This window comes from Macaca thibetana, chromosome 2 (genome assembly GCF_024542745.1).
Source record: "Macaca thibetana thibetana isolate TM-01 chromosome 2, ASM2454274v1, whole genome shotgun sequence".
NCBI lineage: Eukaryota > Metazoa > Chordata > Mammalia > Primates > Cercopithecidae > Macaca > Macaca thibetana.
In genome coordinates this window covers 162557272-162575156 of record NC_065579.1, presented here as the reverse complement: position 1 = coordinate 162575156, position 17885 = coordinate 162557272, and the positions used below count along the sequence as shown (strand labels likewise).

Here is a 17885-nt window from a genome sequence, read left to right as displayed (position 1 = left end):
GGAGAGCCTTACTTCCTGCACACCCAATGTCCCTTTAGCCCTGGGACTAATGAGGTTCCATCTTCTCTTGACTTGTTCCTGGCCCTCTCTAAAAGTGGGGAAATACCAGGTAGTAAATGAAGGCAAGGGGATGAAGAGTACTATTGACAGATGTTTAAGAGGTAAAAATTATATGATTTGGCAATGGATTGGTAATAGAGGTTGAGGAAGAATTGAGGGATTGAAGTTTTCCAGTAAGGGAGTTGGATGACTGGATCTAAGAGGGTGTCCTTTACTTAACTGTAGACTACAATTAAGAAGGAGGGCTTGGGCACGCCTGTAATTCCAACACTTTGGGAGGCTGAGATGGGCAAATCACTTAAGGTCAGAAGTTCAATATCAACCTGGCCAACATGGAGAAACCCCATCTCTACTAAAAATACAAACATTTGCCGGGCATGGCGGCACGTGCCTGTAGTCCCAGCTACTTGGGAGGCTGAGGCAGGGGGAATCATTTGAACCTAGGAGGTGGAGGTTGCAGTGAGCCGAGATTGTGCCGCTGCACTCCAGCCTAGGCAACAGAGCGAAACTCCGTCGCAAAAAAAAAAAAAAAAAAAAAAAAAGGAGGGCTGAGGGGTGCATGTGAGGGAAGGTGATAATGATGTAATGATTAGGACGTGTTAAGTCTGCTCTGCCCAAGGGATACTCCTGTGTAGGTAAACAGTATGTGACCCTCATCTTCCCCCATGTACATTCCTAAACCTTCCTTCCTTTTTGTACTGTGGATTGTGGAAGTTGGAATGAAAAACAAAGGACTGATATTTCCAGTAGGATCAAAGCATTCAACAAAGTAATTGAGAATCTATCATAAAATGCTAATAGCCCATGAGAGATAAAACTTTCTTTTGAGAACTAATTACCAGTGAATTATTCATCAAGGGTAATGTTGCCTCCCGTCACTAGGGACCCTTCATAATTGCCTCTGTAAGGAATTTTCCACCTGGATAGTCACTTTGATAACTTCTGCAGGACACAACTAGCTTTTGCAACAGGAAAACAATAAACCACATCAGAGCTTGCCTTGATTACATTGCTCATCAATGCTCCGCAGACTAGAGGAGTAAAAAGCATAAGTGCTTTGGTGCTTTGACTCCCCCAACCAGCACTCCAGTTGTTGAGGGATCTCAGACCTTATCTGGGGTTTTTGTTGAAGAAACAGAAGAACAGCCCCAGAAAGCTCTGCCAACAGGCTTGGGGTGTGGGGAGAAAAATACTCCCTTTAGACATACACAGTCATGCACTGCATAATGTTTCAATCAGTGATGGACAACATGTACAACAGTGGTCCTGTAAGATTATAATGGAGCTGAAAAATGTCTCATTATCTGGTGACATGGGTATGGTAGCACAACACCTTACCTTTTCTGTGTTGAGATGTTTAGATACACAAATATTTACTATTATATTACAGTTGCCTACAGTATTCAGTATAGTAGCATTCTATATAGCCTTGTAACCTAGGAATAGGCTACACCATTCTTATGGCTATGCCATATAGACTGGGTGGGTGTGTAGTAGACTATGCCACCTAGCTTTGTGTAAGTGGACTCTATGATGTTTGCACAATGACAAAATTACCTAACAATGCATTTCTCAGAACATAGCTCTAGCCTCAAGCAATGCGTGACTTTCCTCTTGTGAATTGATGGGTTGCTAAGCCTTTTATAAAGCTAACTTTAATATTAACATTGAAGATACAGTGAATCCATATACTCATGTTAAATTTCTGGAGATTTCTTTCTTTTTTTTTTTTTTTTTTTGAGATAGGGTCTCACTCTATTGCCTAGGCTGGAATGCAGTGATGGAATCATAGCTCACTGCAGCCTTGAATTCTTGGGCTTAGTTGATCCTCCTGCCTTAGTCTCCAGAGTAAGGAGTAGAGGCCCATGACACCATGCCTGGATAATTGAAAAAAATTTTTTTTTTAGAGAAGGGATTTTGCTATGTTGCCTAGGCTGGTCTCAAACTCCTGGGCTCAAATGATCCTTCCACCTTGGCCTCCCAAAGCGCTGGGATTCCAGGCATGAGCCACTGTGCCAGGCCAAAGTTCTGAAAATTCTTATGTCAAGTTCGTAAATATAATACTAATACCTTAGGAATCAACCTCTGGAAATCATCAATAAGAGAATGACCTTTTAAATAGAGCTTCTTTTGTTTTCCATTTGAATAGCACAGCAAGTGAATTTTGATCATCTTCTTTAGGAATATTTGTAACTCAGAAATTCTTGGTTCTTGTCATTATGCAAAATAGACACTAGCACATGTATTTTATAGCAGTGCAATTCACAATTGCCAAGATGTGGAACCAACCTAAGTGCCTATCAACTAATGAGTGGATAAAGAAAATGTGGTATAGATACACCATGGAATACTATTCAGCCATTAAACGGCATGAAATAATGTCTTTTCCAGCAACTTAGATGGAGCTGGAGGCCATTATTCTAAGTGAAATAACAGGAGTGGAAAACCGAAAACTGTATGTTCTCACTTATAAGTGGGAGTTAAGCTATGGGTACACAAAGGCATACAGAGTGACATAACGGACTTTAGAGACTCAAAGGGAGAAGGTGGGGGGCGGGGCTAGGGATACAAAACTACACATTAGGTAAATGTACACTACCTGCATGATGGGTGCACTAAAATATCAAAATTCATCACTATATTATTCATTTGTGTAACAAAAAACTACTTGTACCTAAAAAGCTATTGAAATTTTAAAAATTTAAAAAGAAATTCTTGGTTCTTGAGGATAGTCATAAATTCAAATGAGACTAAAATAACCATACTAAGATGAAGCAGGCGGATCCCTTTAGCCTAGGAGCTTAAGACCAGCCTGGACAATGTAGCGAGACCCCATCTCTACAAAGAATTTTTAAAATATGGGTGTGGTGGCATGCACTTGCGGTCCTAGTTACTTGGGAGGCTGAGGCACGAGGATGGCTTGAGTCCAGGTTTCACGTTACAATCACCTATAATTACCCCACTATACTCCAGCCTGGGCAACAGAACAAGACCTTGTCTTTAAAGTAAATACATAAATAAAGGAACTATGCTAGTCATAACATCACCATCTGTATCTCAGAAATAAATGCTTCAAACAACCATTTAGAATTTATTGAGCACTAACATAAATCTCCAGTCAGAGTTGAGTGCTATAAAATAATGTTTTTGGCCAGGCGCAGTGGCTCACGCCTGTAATCCCAGCACTTTGAGAGGCCGAGGTGGGCGGATCACGAGGTCAGGAGATCGAGACCAGCCTGGCTAACATGGTGAAACCCCATCTCTACTAAAAATACAAAAAGTTAGCCGGGCATGGTGGTGGGCACCTGTAGTCCCAGCTACTCAGGAGGCTGAGGCAGGAGAATGGCATGAACCTGGGAGGTGGAGCTTGCAGTGAGCAGAGATCACGCCACTGCACTCCAGCCTGGGTGACAGAGTGAGACTCCGTCTCAAAAAAATAAAAAAGAGTTGTACTAGTGTTCTTCGCGATTCTCCTGAGAAAAGCAATGAAATTGTCCCCAGCAAGTGGAACATTAAAAATGGTAAGGCAAGTAGCTCTGAGTCCCTGCAGACACAGCCAGTTAATTGGAATATTGTCACTGAATTTCTGGTCCATCAGTGACCCAACACCCAAAGGGGCCTGTTCATGTGTATTTCTGTGAGCATTTTAGGATCTGTAACTACAGAGTTATGTTAACTCTGAAAAAGAAAAAGGGCAGTCTGGAGTGGACGGAGAGATTTAATATGTTAATTGTGACCCTAATGAATACGCAGTTGAGCAGCCTTGACTTGCAACTGACACCTTGTTTAATACAGGAAGTAGAGTGGGGCTTTATTAGAGTCTTTAAATGTCATGGTTGGAGCTCATATTTCTTTTTCACCGTATGCCTATATAATCATGTTGTTCCACTTCCTACACAGCCCCTGGCTCTTCCTGTTGTCCAGCAGCAAGGAGCCAGTGCAAGTTCAGAGTAAGGAAATGACATAATGAAAATGGTATTCAATGCGAAGCCTAAAATTCAAAGCCCCATCTTTCCCCTTTCCTCAAATCTGGCCCCAGCACCCTAGATCTTATCTGCTACTCCTCCCTCCCCAGCTCAGGCGGCTGTATTACTCACTCTTTCCCAAACTTGCCTTGGCTTTACTGTCCTCCTGTATTGTTCGTGGTCTTTCCTCCGCCTAGAAGGCCTCCCAACCCTTTTTTTTTTCAATATGAAACTCACATATGGTGTCTTCCCTGGTGGACTCACTGGACACAGATACCCCTTTACCTGAACTCTTCTGTATCATTGTTTTTTAGCATATATTACATTATCACATTACAGTTATATGCTAGGCAGTATAAAACAGAGTAGGTGTTTTGTAAATTTGCCTTTGTTTTAACATTTCTTGTGTTCTGAATCCTGGCCCCCGCTCTCAGTTGTCAGAATTCTCCCATGTGCTGAAGTCTGTGTATCTCTGACACACCAATTTAGACATCTATCCCTGCCCAAGGTGGCATTCTCCCTCTCCCTCTCGCTCTCTCTCTCTCTCTATATGTAATATATTTAAATATAGTTATGTTATATGTAAAGATCATAGGTAGTACATATTATATATGATATATACATAAATTAATATACATAAAGATTATATATTATAATAATCCTTATGTATAATTATCTTTATACATAATATAATTATCTTTATGTATAACATTAAGGACAAATTTGAAATCAAGGTATGGTATAACTGGAGGGATGATGAAAGTTCAGATGAAAGGAAAAACAAAGAAAACCAATAGAAGAGAAGCTGAGTTCTCTTCAGTATCAAGGAATACTGCTGATAAGGTGTTTTTTTTTTTTTTTTTTTTCCATGATAAGTAGGTAAGATACAGAGAAACTCCTTGTTTTAAGCCCTCTATGCAGGCAAAGTAGACCAATTCAGGGTCCTCAAGTGATAAGAAAAGTGAGCCAGATAACACATCTAGGATAGGTTAAAAGACACACACACACACACACACCATCCTTTTCCTGCCTGATTGCAATAGAAACTCACAGAAAAGACTGGGGGTAGGGCAGAAAGAGAACATTTGATGCAGAAATTAATCAGATGTTCCAAATAGATTTAGATTTTTTCTCCTAATTAGAGAACCTACCTTGTAATTGTTTAAAGATAAAGCAGCACATGGGGATAATCATTAAACCTGAGGAGACAAAAATTAGGTATTTGCCTTTTTATGCCCCTGTGAGGTTAAAGTGGTTCCCACTTTAGTTTTGGTTAACTTTCTGGTATTAATTTGAATAATATGCTATTTATACTTTATATATTTAAATATATATTAGAGAATGTATAGTAAAAACCAAGTATTCAATAAGGTTATTGGCATAAAAATACATCAACATTTTAAAAAGGAGAGGAAAACAAAGTCTTTATTACCGTTACACAAAAATTTAATGGTAAGCTTGACTCTGGGCTTCCTGGCAACAAGGATACAAAGAGAAACACTGGGTTACACAGTTCCCCTTAACAACAGTTGCAGATCCAACGTGAAAATAGATGAGATGCTTTTTCTAAGAAATGAAAGCACATTCATTTTTTTAGAGAGAAAATTTATCCAAGTCCTAAATTCTAAAAAGAGTGTGTAATTTGGAACTGAACTTATATAGGACAGTCAGTATACAACACAATGGTCAACATCATTATCAATAGTTCCAGAAAGGCAAATGTGGTTGGAAACTACTCTGCTGGGTGTTCTTTTTGTGCTATTTATCCCCTGTGCAAGGAATGGTACCTACATTAACACACTGGCTCATAAAATATGAGTTTGGCCAGGCGCAGTGGCTCATGCCTGTAATCCCAGCACTCTGAGAGGCCAAGGTGGGCAGATCACCTGATGTCAAGAGTTCGAGACCAGCCTGACCAACATGGTGAAACCCCATCTCTACTAAAAATACAAAATTAGCCGGGCGTGGTGGCCCATGCCTGTAATCCCAGCTACTCCAGAGGCTGAGGCAGGAGAATCGCTTGAACCCAGGAGGCAGAGGTTGTAGTGAGCCAAGATCACGCCATTGCACTCCAGCCTGGGCAACAAGAGCAACACTCCATCCCCCCGCCCCCCAGAAAAAAGAGTTCTTACTTTTCAGAATAGAGGTTTGCTTCTCAATGAAGGTAAATAATGCACTCAAATTACTTGGCTAGTGTATTAGTCCGTTCTCACACTCCTGTAAAGAAATACCTGAGACTAGGTAGTTTATAAAGGAAAGAGGTTTAATTGACTCACAGTTTCGCATTGCTGGGGAGGCCTCAGGAAACTTACAATCATGGCAAGGGCAAAGGAGAAGCAGACGCTTTCTTCACAGGGCAGCAGGACAGAATGAATGCAAGCAGGGGGAATGCCAGACACTTACAAAACCATCAGATCTCATGAGAACTCACTATCATGAGAACAGCATGGGGGAAACTGCCCCCAAGATCCAATTACCTCCACCTGGTCCCACCCTTGACACTTGGGGATTATGAGAATTACAATTCCAGGTGAGATTTCGGTTGAGACACAGAGCCAAACTATATTAGCTAGCAAAGGGGCTGAATCCGGGCTCAAAACCCAGTTCTGCCTGACTTCACAGTCAATGATTTTTCCACTGCACTCTGCAAGTAGAAATTTCTTGATTCATTAAATCATCATAATATTAAAGTGAACTTCAGCAAAATCAATTGTTCCATGAACTAAGCTGCAGTGAGATTGAAATGAGTTAATAGCTACAAAGATTTGTTAGGCTATCGTTGCAGAGAAAGGAGCAAATATACAGATTCAGGACACAAAAAGTTAATCAAATCCAACCAATCTTTTCTAATAAAAGGGAACAATAGCAAAAATAATTCCAAATGGAATAACATCGAAATTCATAATATCACTGTATGTGTTTCAAAGTGAGCAGGTATGTACAAACCTACTCCCAAAGACCACAAAAGCTGAAAAGTCAAAGAGGCTGACAAGTCCAGTTTCTCAGAAAGAAACATTTAATAGAGACTTATGAACAGAAGCCATGTCCCCAGTGGCTGCGAAAAAAGATGGTGCATCTCCATGCTGTCACCCCCAGAGTCAAGACACATAAACTAAAGGAAAAGAATGTGTGGGAGAATTGAAGTCGACCCCTCAGGGAGAGGCAAGAATGCTATGTGAATCTTCCTATGGGCAGGATTTATGGTCAAGGTTGTTTTGACGCAAGGGCAGGATTTAAGGTAACAGTAGATAAAGTACAAATCTTCGAGTAATTCCCAGAACTCGGGTTAATCAGAAGTCAACATGTAATCTTCCATGGAATTAGAGTAAAAAGAAAAAACAAGTCAGCATGGCAGATGAGCATCCAAGAGAGTTGCTTTAGCCTCCACACTGTGCAACACTTTAAAGTTCCCCACCTGAGAGGGTGAAGGATAAAGGAAACTAAGATCAGGGACTGTAATCACTACAGATCCTGGAGAGGCAAACAAGAAAGGTCTGCTGTTTAGTTTACAACACAAATATCTCTAGTGATAAGGAATGGCAGAGGGGGAGGCAGGACTCTGGTCTGTGATTAAATAGAAAACTTAATTATAAAGAACCCAGGAAATAGCAAAAAGTAGAAAGACTTTCTTTCTTTTTCTTTCTTTCTTTCTTTCTTTTTTCTTTTTCTTTCTTTCTTTTTCTTTCTTTTCTTTCTTTCCTTCCTTCCTCCCTCTTCTGTTTTCTTTCTTTCCCTTTCTTTCTTTCTTCCTCTTTCTTTCCTTCTCTTTCTTTCTTTCTTTTCTTCTTTCTTTTCTTTCTTTCTTTTATTTTTCTTTTCCTTCCTTCCTCTATTTCGTTCTCTTTCTTTCTCTACCTCTCCCCCTCCCTCCCTTCCACCTCTCCCTCCCTCCCTCCCTCCCACCTCTCCCTCCCTCCCTTCCTTCCTTCTCTCTTTCTTTCCTTTCTTCTCTCTTTCTTTCTTTCTTTCTCTTCTTTCTTTCTTTTCTCTTTCTTTCTTTTCTCTTTCTTTCTTTCTTTCTTTCTTTCTTTCTTTCTTTCTTTCTTTCTTTCTTTCTTTCTTTCTTTCTTTCTTTCTTTCTTTCTTTCTTTCCATCATCATAACTAAAAGAAAGTCTGGTAATACAATAATAACGATAACAGTTGTACTTTATTGAGTGCTTTCTATAGATGTTGGGGTCTGCATTTGCATTTGTCTGGTTTTTTTGTTTGTTTATTTGTTTGTTTTTTATTTTTGAGACAAGGTCTCACTCTGCCACCCAGGCTGGAGTGCAGTGGTGCGATCATGGCTCACTGCAGCCTTGAATTCTCAGGTGATTCTCCTACCTCAGCCTCTCGAGTAGCTGGGACTACAGATGGTGCACCACCATGCGGGGCTAATAATTTTGTATTTTTAGTAGAGACAGGGTTTTGCCATGTTGGCCAGGCTGCTCTGGAACTTCTAGTCTCAAGCGGTCCTGCTACCTTGGCTCCCGAGGTGCTGGGATTACAGGCGTGAGCCACTGAGCCTGGACTGAATTTATCTAATTTACACTTGCACCTTCAGGGTGGTCTCGTCTATCTTCAGGCTGCTATGGCCTTATGAAAGCTACTGAAAACCACTGTAACTCATCAGGAATGGGAAACTTTGCTGGGTTTGGTCACTTGAAAAAGTCACATTCAATGAATACTTTTCGAGTCCCTTCCATGTATAAGTCTTGGAGTATGATTCATACAAATATGAATAAAATGACTCCCTTTGCCTTCTAGGAGCTTGGCTATAATGAGACAGAGATGCCAGCAGATAAAACAAGGCAGTGAAGGGAGGCCAGTGAGGATTACTTTTTGTCTAGTAATTAGGAATTATTCATTATACAGACATGTCCTCTAGTAACATTCATACTTAGGAAAGAGGTAGAAGGTAGCATTAAAGACAATGAACTCAAGAATGAGTGCTCAAATTCTGCTTCTACCAGCTTATTACCTGAGTGACAATTGACTTCTCTGTGATCCTTTTTTCACTTATAAAATGGGAGTAGTAACAGTAACTGTCATAGGGTTGTTGCATCAACTAATACTGTCCTATATTTGGAAGAATACCGGATACGTGTATGATAGTAATTGTTGCTCTCTATAAATTTAGCTATTTTTTTCTTAGACATAAATATTGGCAATCTAATTATGGCCATTCTAAATATGCTGTGTTGGTGCGCATTCTCCTTAGATCTTCTGAAGGGAGAAAAGTTGTCTCTAAGATGTCTATGTAGTCAAGTGTATTTCTGGCATTGCTCGAGGCAAGGAAATGTTTGCAACACAGTGCTTTGGGTCAAAGCCATCATTTATTCTTAAGCACCATTTACATGTCCGGCATCCTTCTAGGCACACTAGGGATATAGCACTGGAGAGAACAGGCAACGCTCTCTGCCTGCCTGCTTGACATTCTAGTGAGGAGAGACAGACAATAAACATAATTTTAAAAGTACATTTTACAAGGTAATAGAATGTGGTGACTTTGTCAAAAAATAAATTTAAGTAGTATGGAAAACACATTTTAAACTTTAAGTAGAGTGGTCAGAGCAGGCCTGAGCAACACAGTGACACTGAAGAGTGTCTTGAAGGAAGTGAGGGAGTGAACCATGCAGCTACTTGGGAGGAGGGAATTTTAGGCAGAGAGGGCAATTACAACAAAGGCCCTGAGATGGAACGTATTTACCTAGGAATCTAGTCTAGGAGGCCATTGTGGCAAGGGCTAAGTGAGTGATAAAGGGGAAGTAGGAGGCTGGGCACAGTGGCTCACGCCTGTCATCCCAACACTTAGGGAGGCGGAGGTGGGCAGATCGCTTGAGCCCAGGAGTTCAAGAACAGTCTGGGCAATGTGGTGAAACCCCATCTCTGCAAAACATTCAATATTAGCTGGGCATGGTGGTCTGCACCTCATGGAGGCTGAAGTGGGAGGATCACTGGAGACCAGGAGGTTAAGGTTGCAGTGAGCTATGATCATGCCATTGCACTCCCGCCTGGGTGACAAAGCGAGACCCTGTCTCAAAAAAAAAAAAAGAGAAAAGAAAAAAATTCCAGGGTAAAGGAAATAAAATGATGTCATGTTCATGGGGATGATCCAAAAAAGAGGAGGAAAGAGATGACGTGGGTGAGAAAAGAACAATGCTGGAGCACTTAACTGTTTAACTGTTGGATTGATCAGTGTATGTATGCTTCTGCAGGGCAAAAACTCAGGACAGGGGAAAAAATTCCTCTGAAAAACCAGACATTCCTAACAAACATATGAAAAAATGCTCATCATCACTGGTCATTAGAGAAATGCAAATCAAAACCACAATGAGATACCATCTCACACCAGTTAGAATGTGATCATTAAAAAGTCAGGAAACAACAGATGCTGGAGAGGATGTGGAGAAATGGGAACACTTTTACACTGTTGGTGGGAGTGTAAGTTAGTTCAATCATTGTGGAAGACAGTGTGGCGATTCCTCAGGGATCTAGAACTAGAAATACCATTTGACCCAGCAATCCCATTACTGGGTATATACCCAAAGAATTATAAATCATTCTACTATTAAGGCACATACAAACGTATGTTCATTGCAGCACTGTTCACAATAGCAAAGACTTGGAACCAACCGAAATACCCATCAATGATAAAGAAAATGTGGCACATATACAACATGGAATACCATGCAGCCATAAAAAAGAATGAGTTCATGTCCTTTGCAGGGACATGGATGATGCTGGAAACCATCATTCTCAGGAAACTAACACAGGAACAGAAAACCAAACACTGCATGTTCTCATCATAAGTGGGATTTGAACAATGAGAGCATATGGACACAGGGAGGGGAACATCACACAACGAGGCCTGTTGGGGGATGGGGGACAAGGGGAGGGAGAGCATTAGGACAAATACCTAATGCATGTGGGGCTTAAAACCTAGATGAAGGGCTGATGGGTGCAAACCACCATGGCACATGTATACCTATGTAATAAACCTGAACGTTCTGCATATGTATCCCAGAACTTAAAGTATAATTAAAAAAAAATTTTTTTAAAGGCATTCCGTAGGTAAGGCTCTCCCTAAAATTAAAAGTCAAACTTTTACTTGCACATATGAAAAGTGCATTAAATAAGCTATTTCTTCAGTGACAGTATACTGAGTTATTATGCTCATGGTGTCAGGTACTTTGCATATATTATTCAGAAGCTTATTAGCAGCATCAGTATCGTTTATTGCTGCACTCTAGGTGAAGAAATTGTTGCTGGGAGCTACAACAACTTGCCCAAAGCCACAATGATCATAAGTAATTTGCACTTCGTTGTGCTCTTCTTTGCTGGTGTGGGATTCTCGAGGGCCAATGTCCTTCATCTGTGTAACTCTAGAGACTCGCCCAGACCTTGGAAGAGGTTCACATTTCCGCGTGCCGAGATCGATTATGGGCCACCCTCGGTCTCATTCGTTGACTTCCAATAAAGCATTGGCTGGTGAACATCTACATCAGCATTGTTTTCATTGGTTATAGCAACTCAGAAAAATATTGGGGAAAATACTAAAACTTTCAAGAGATGTGATTGCAAGGAAATCAGAATGAGTTTAAAACCCTCCTGACCCCCGTCCTTAGCTGAGGCTGTTCTCTGAGGATTTTGCAAACCTGCTTTCTGACGCATCTGGTAAACTTGCCCCGGGGCGAATTGTCAGAAGGAGGTGCAGTCACCTGGAGTTTCCCAATAGATACTTCGCTGTCGGTTGAGGAAATCATCACCCGAGGACGTAAACCCTCCCGCCCTTCTTTCAGCTCTTAAAAAAAGCCTGCTACAGAAGTCCCTACTGCGTTGCTGTGAACGTAGCTTTGAGAAGCTGGCGCCCAGTGATGGGGCAAAAAGCCAGGCCCTTCCAGCAGCCGTGAAAGCCCCAACAGCAAACTGCCTGGGAGCAGGGTAGGTCACCAACTTCGTTGCTCGAACTCCCTGGGTGCCCGCCGCGGTGGTTACAAAGAGGGTCAGGGGTGCCGGACCCAGCCGCGCGGAGCCCACCATTACGGCCCGAGGGGGGCCCGACGGTGTGGCGTGGCGCAAGGAGCGAGCCTGCCTTCTCTCGCCGCCAGGAACGGGCCACACCGATGGCCAGGTGAGGCGGCGGCGGTGGTCGCCCGGAAGGAGGGGGTGGCGCCGACTCCGTGTGCCAGGAGTGCGCCCCGGGGACACTGCCTCCCCCGCGCCCGAGTTGGTTGCCGCCGGTTGCGCTGCGGAGGGTTGGGGGCGGAGAGGAGGCAGTGGCTGCCCGGGCCGAGGAGGGGCGCGCTGACTGATCACCGCGAGTCAGGAGGGGCCGGCGGGCTCACGGACGGAGACAGGGTAGGCGGGGGCAAGGGCCAGGCGCTAGGGCGGCGGCGCCAGCGTAGAGCGGCGGTTTGGAGGAAAGATGAGACGGTGAGTGGGCTCCGCGGGCGCAAAGTTTCTTTGCTTCTTTACAGGCTGTAGAGACAAAAGCCCAGGCTGGGGTCGGCAGTGCCCAGGCTGCGCAGCTGGGTGGTGGTGGGCGGGGGGTGACGAACCCCGTTGTGCATGACTCTCGGGGGGTTGAGGGGATCCCGCGGAGGGAATGTCTGTCTGGTAGGGGAGATGCTTCCAGAGTGATTGTAGGAAACAGGCAGGATGTGGGGGAACTGGGGGCAACTTTTTCCAACAACTCTGGAATGCACATGGAGAGAGGGATGGGGATCCTTGGGAGAGCTCCCTGAGACAGAGAAGGTCCGCTGCTGGTTGGTGTAGGGCGCGGGATTCAGAGAAGACTCCCTCCCCTCAAATATTTGGCTGGCTGCGCTTCTAGTTCCACTTTCTTTCAGGAGTGAACCTCACGAGGTTTAACAGCCAAGAGCGGCTGATTCCGATTTGGCCTTTGACCCCCCTGAAAGTTTATAGTGTGGCCGTCTCGGCACCCCTAGAGATAGCAGCTGGAAGGCTTGGGGAGTATTTTAACCCGCTGTTTCTTCAGCGCCCTGCGCGGCGGAGGCGCAGCTGAATTGTTTGCTGGTACGTTTAATAACTTAGCCCTAGCAGTCATCACTTATTAAAGCGCCGAGGACCTGGCTAACTCCCGCCACCACCAGGAAATTAAAAGGCTGACCGGCTGTCCCTCCCAGGGTTGGGGTTTCCTGTTTGAAAGAGCTTGGGAAGTCAAACTGCTTCGCGGTTCCTCACTTACCTTTCTTATGTAAAAGAGGGAGAGACGCCCGCAGCTCTTTCTCTTGGTAAACTAGCCCGTGGCTGGAAATTCTCCGGGCGCCTGGCCCTGCCCTCTTCCCTAGAAATCTTTATCCTGCAACTCTGAAGTAGCTCTAAAGAGCTCTAGAATGCGCAGCTAGTCATAGCCAGGCACAGCTGGGAGTGTAACTAGACGAGGCATAAAAATGTGGAGTCTTTTTAGTGTAAATATTTGTCAGCCACATTTCCCTTCGTAATATGAACGTGTAAGTTACAGATGTAGATTTTCAAATTCTGGACGTGTAATTTTAAGCTTCCTAGTTTGGTTTTATTTGGGCGTTCGAGATATGTCTCTGGGATTCTAACGTTTGAATTCGGCTGGGAGAGATCTAAATGAGGTCCACAGTTTCAGAAGGTTAAACTTTTGCCCTGTGAACACTTGAATTCTTGGTTCCTGGTAGGATAGCAACAGAGCAGTCGGATTTGGGATAAATAAACCGTTAGAGTTGCCCACTATTTTCACTGAATGGCTATATCTCCCTTGCCGTTGCCTTCAATTGTGTAAATATTTGTTTGAATAAAGAGCGAAGGTTCTTTGAAAAGTAACAGTTGTGTCTATTCTTGGCTCCCTTTTCATATCCTCTGCTTAGTTATTTAGAAGGATTTTCTTTGCCTCTTACATTTAATAGGGAAATTTAAACATTACATGTACTTAAATTCTGTAAAGTCTCCAAACCATTTATAACTGGCAAATGCTTTAATGACAAGGAAGAGTTGAGTTTTTGCTCTTAGTTGGCTAATGTAGCCTTCACCTCTTGAGACCCAGAGGTTTGCAGATCTCAGCCTGTCACAAGTGGAAAAATGAGATGTCTGGTTAAGAGTAGTCATCATTTCAGTCAATTTGCAGGCCTCAATCTGTTGTATGCAGCTGGCAGCTGCTGTTCTTTTGGTGTTGAGATCGACTGCCATGGGTGTCGCCTGGATCCCTATTTGAAATGGGGAGGAAAAGATACTTAGGAAATTGGAGTAAGAGCTTGCTCACTCCTATCTTCAAGAACTGTGACCAAGCTGAAATTCGTTAGCAGCCTTTCCAGAAACATTTTATTTATCCTGTGTGTTTGTGTGTGTGTGCAAGAGAGGACAAAATAAGCCAAAGTGATTAACCAACCTCTAGTTTTCACTATTTTCTTCAAAGCTCCGTTTTGAGGTCTGTAAGCAAGGGTTGACTCTGGAGTGCATTGGAGAAGTTACCTCGGCTCACTGCAACTTCTGCCTCCTTGGTTCAAGCCATTTTCCTGTCTCGGCCTCCCAAGTAGCTGGGATTACAGGCGCCTGCCACCACGCCTGGCTAATTTTTGTATTTTTAGTAGTGACAGGGTTTTGCCATGTTGGTCAGGCTGGTCTCAAACTCTTGACCTCAGGTGATCCGCCTGCCTGGGCCTCCCAAAGTGCTGGGATTACAGGCATGAGCTACCACACCTGGTCTTCTTTTAAATGTTTTTAAAAGAGCAGTTAATGTTATGACTTTATATCCTAATTTTCAACCCTTAGCAGGGAGGCAGTGCTATGGTGCTGTGGATGGCTTAGAGTGATAGTGGCTTTGTATATTTTCTAGGTGGAGTACCTGTGCCTTATAAATCTATCTGTAAAGTCTTGGTGTACTTAATTGTTGATTGTGTAAATGTCACTCTTTTGAAACAAAAACACCGAAGTGATGCGCTTTATCTTAAAGTCCTGAGGTACATTGGAGCTGTGGTTCTCAATGGGAGAGGGGATTTTGGCCCCCAGGGGATATTGGCAAGGTATTTTTGGTGGTAACCACTGACAGGAGTAGAGTGCTACTGCCATATAGTGGATAGAGGCCTGGGATGCGGTTCAGCATCCTGCCATGCACGGGACACAAAAACAATTATGCAGCCCCAAGCCCTGCACTAGAGTATTGCCTGGGGGAGTAGGTTGACAAGATTAGGGATCTTAATCTAATTTGAATCCTCAAGAGACTTGTTTAACTGTGTTAAACGAGAGACCCTTATCACAGAAGCCGCTTTGTAGGTAGCAGATTCTTTTGCCCTTGCCATTTAGAGTCTTAATATACCATAGAGGTCCAGGAACTTGTGTTCATTGACAACTTTGAGTTGGATTAAAGTCATGGGATTTGCGAGCATTAGAGCACAAGGGAGCCTCAGAGATCACTTAATTTCTACCCCTTCTTTTTATAGATGTAAAAAACTGAGACACTTAGAACTTTAGGACTCATAAGGTCTCAAGTGAGCTAACGGCAGGCAGACAAAGTTCTAGGTACAACCCAGGAGTTAAAAAATTTTAAATAGAGATTCAGGCAAATGGGAACAAACACCAAAACACACTGGACCTGACCTTGTGTGAAAGTTTCAAAGCACCATTCCCTGTGAGAAAATAAATAAATGCTTCGATGGGGGAGGGGCGGCATTAGCCATAGAGAGTGTGGGGCACATGCCTGGGTGCCCCAGTCCCAGAAAGGGGTAATTCCATTATATGACCTGTGACACTCCACTTCTGATGCCTGCACCGTCCTTTCCATGGCAAAGTGGGCAACAGATGGTTCCATAGACATAGCAGATGTTGCTTTTGAATCCAGGTACAAAACAGAACATTTGAGATTTTCTGTCCCTCCCTGCCTTATCGGTTAAGAGTAGAGTACATGAATGGATAGGGCTGGCTTGGACAGAAGGGAGAATAACAGAGTCCTCCTGAGTATGAAAGAAAAAAAGACACCTGGCACATATGGAAATGAGCAAGCGTTGGGGAAATTGTGGGGAAAATTCAAATTCATAAGTTGATGAGGGGATATCTAATATAAATTCAATTGCATAGAACTAGGATTAAGAATCAGAAGACAATTCAAGCTTAGCTATTCTTTCAGCATGTAGAACAAAATAACTCTGGGGGTAAAAGGAACCTTAGAAATCCTCTTATCTGAATCTTTTCCCTCCAACCAACTAACTGGGTTGGATAGCAGCAGAATCTGCAAGCCTTCTGTTCTATTGCACTTTCTCTTGTACCCACAGTCTCTACCATTCCATGTGTTTACCTAATGGGAAAGAAAATGATAGTAAAGAAAGTTATTGTTAATTACTTGGGAGAGTTTAAAAAGCATGGTATTTGTGAATGGCTCTGTTTATAGAAAGGAGTTATCTCAATGAGTTTTTGATTATCAGAAAAGTTGTACACCATAGCCTGATTAATTACAAACATGTGTACTCTCCTGTTTACATTGCTATGATTAACCATTAGGCTCATGATTATGGATTCTAGTTCTGGGTGCCAGGTGGTCCTGCTGTGGTAGTTATTTTATCTAATACTCAAATCTGACAGGTTCTGGCCATGTGGGAAAGTTTTTAATGTGCCTTTGGTGGAAGACATAAAACCTCTGAAAGTGTTAAGATAGTTTCTTATCATTTTGACAGCTAGCCAACGGGTGTACCTCAAAGCCAAGTACATAGTAATATATTTAGAAATGACTCAAGAGTGATGGCCCTTTTAAGCGATCTGCCCCCCTGCAGGTACTAGGCAAAAGAGGTGTAGCAGTCTTTTCATCATCACCTTTTATCTGGCCACTCTTGTTACTGTTTTTCAGATGATGGGAGAGGAGACAGGAATAATTTTTAAACAAATAACTGTTGGCTAAAAATATTTATTGGGATTTGATTAAAGTAGCTTGTCTTTTGAAAATAAATAAAACCAAAATTGGTAGGTCAGGTTTTCAAATCCCTTCAAAGTAAACATTTAGCCAGGCAGAACTTATCTCTACTTTCATCCAGGAATTTGAACCTTCCGGGAGTTAATTTGCTTACAGTTGTTTTCATGACGTTTAAGGATGTTTCTTAGACATTGCAGAAAAGAAGCTTCGTGCTGTATCTGCTTTAAAGGCAAGATTGTTGTCTATAGCAACTAGTGCTCAATAAGAGAAACCCAAGTGTAAAAATCATTTTACTGATGTATGGGAAACCTAGAGATTGTAGATAATTGCTATACAAAGATTAATAAGATATAGAGTAACAGGGTTAGTTAGTCAAAAAGTTTTTGAGAGGACTTTTACAGAAGATGCTTGTTTAGTGTGTTGGGCTGATTTTATTAGATGAAGTGCCTTTCCTTACTTTACAAATTAAAAGGAAAGAAAATATCGTATATGCCACTATTTATCGATGGCCGTAAGCCAGGTCAGCTTTATCTGAGACTTACTGCTAATTCAGTGGGGATTGGTGTTGATCATCTTAGAATATTTTGTTTGCACATTGCATGTGACTGCCCTAGATGGCAGTATGTTCATGGAACTAGCCTATGAAATAGCAAAAAAGTTAAAGATTACAAGAGTTTTCCAAGGTTTCTTTCTTGACCACCCTACTGCTAAAACAAGGAAAGATCAAAGCAAAGGAAACCCAGCTCCTACATTCTTTTGACCAGTGCAGACCCAGTGTGAATAGTGCTGCACAGCCAAGAGATATTCAGAGGGGATTGAGAAGTGATATCTGGCTGCCTCACTGCTTACATCATTGCAGAAGTAGCTTTTCAAAAACAGTTTAAGATTTATTAAGGAAACTGCAAGCCATGGGAATGCAGACAAAACCTTTCTTATGCATCATGCTGAATCAAATACCCATATTATATTACATTAACATAACTCTGACCA

General features: G+C 42.4%; 1 protein-coding gene across 4 annotated transcripts in view; it reads left to right on the top strand.

Moving 5' to 3' along the window:
• PHLDB2 (pleckstrin homology like domain family B member 2) overlaps window positions 1-17885 on the top strand; it is a 235163-nt gene that overhangs the window by 105921 nt on the left and 111357 nt on the right. Inside the window, exon 1 of one of the 4 annotated variants that reach the window (XM_050778856.1) lies at window positions 11312-11950. The exons of the other annotated variants lie outside the window; for them this stretch is intronic. The gene's annotated coding sequence lies outside the window, so the exon portion shown is untranslated. Of the gene's footprint in view, window positions 1-11311; window positions 11951-17885 lie in introns of those variants that run through there. 4 annotated transcript variants of the gene reach the window in all.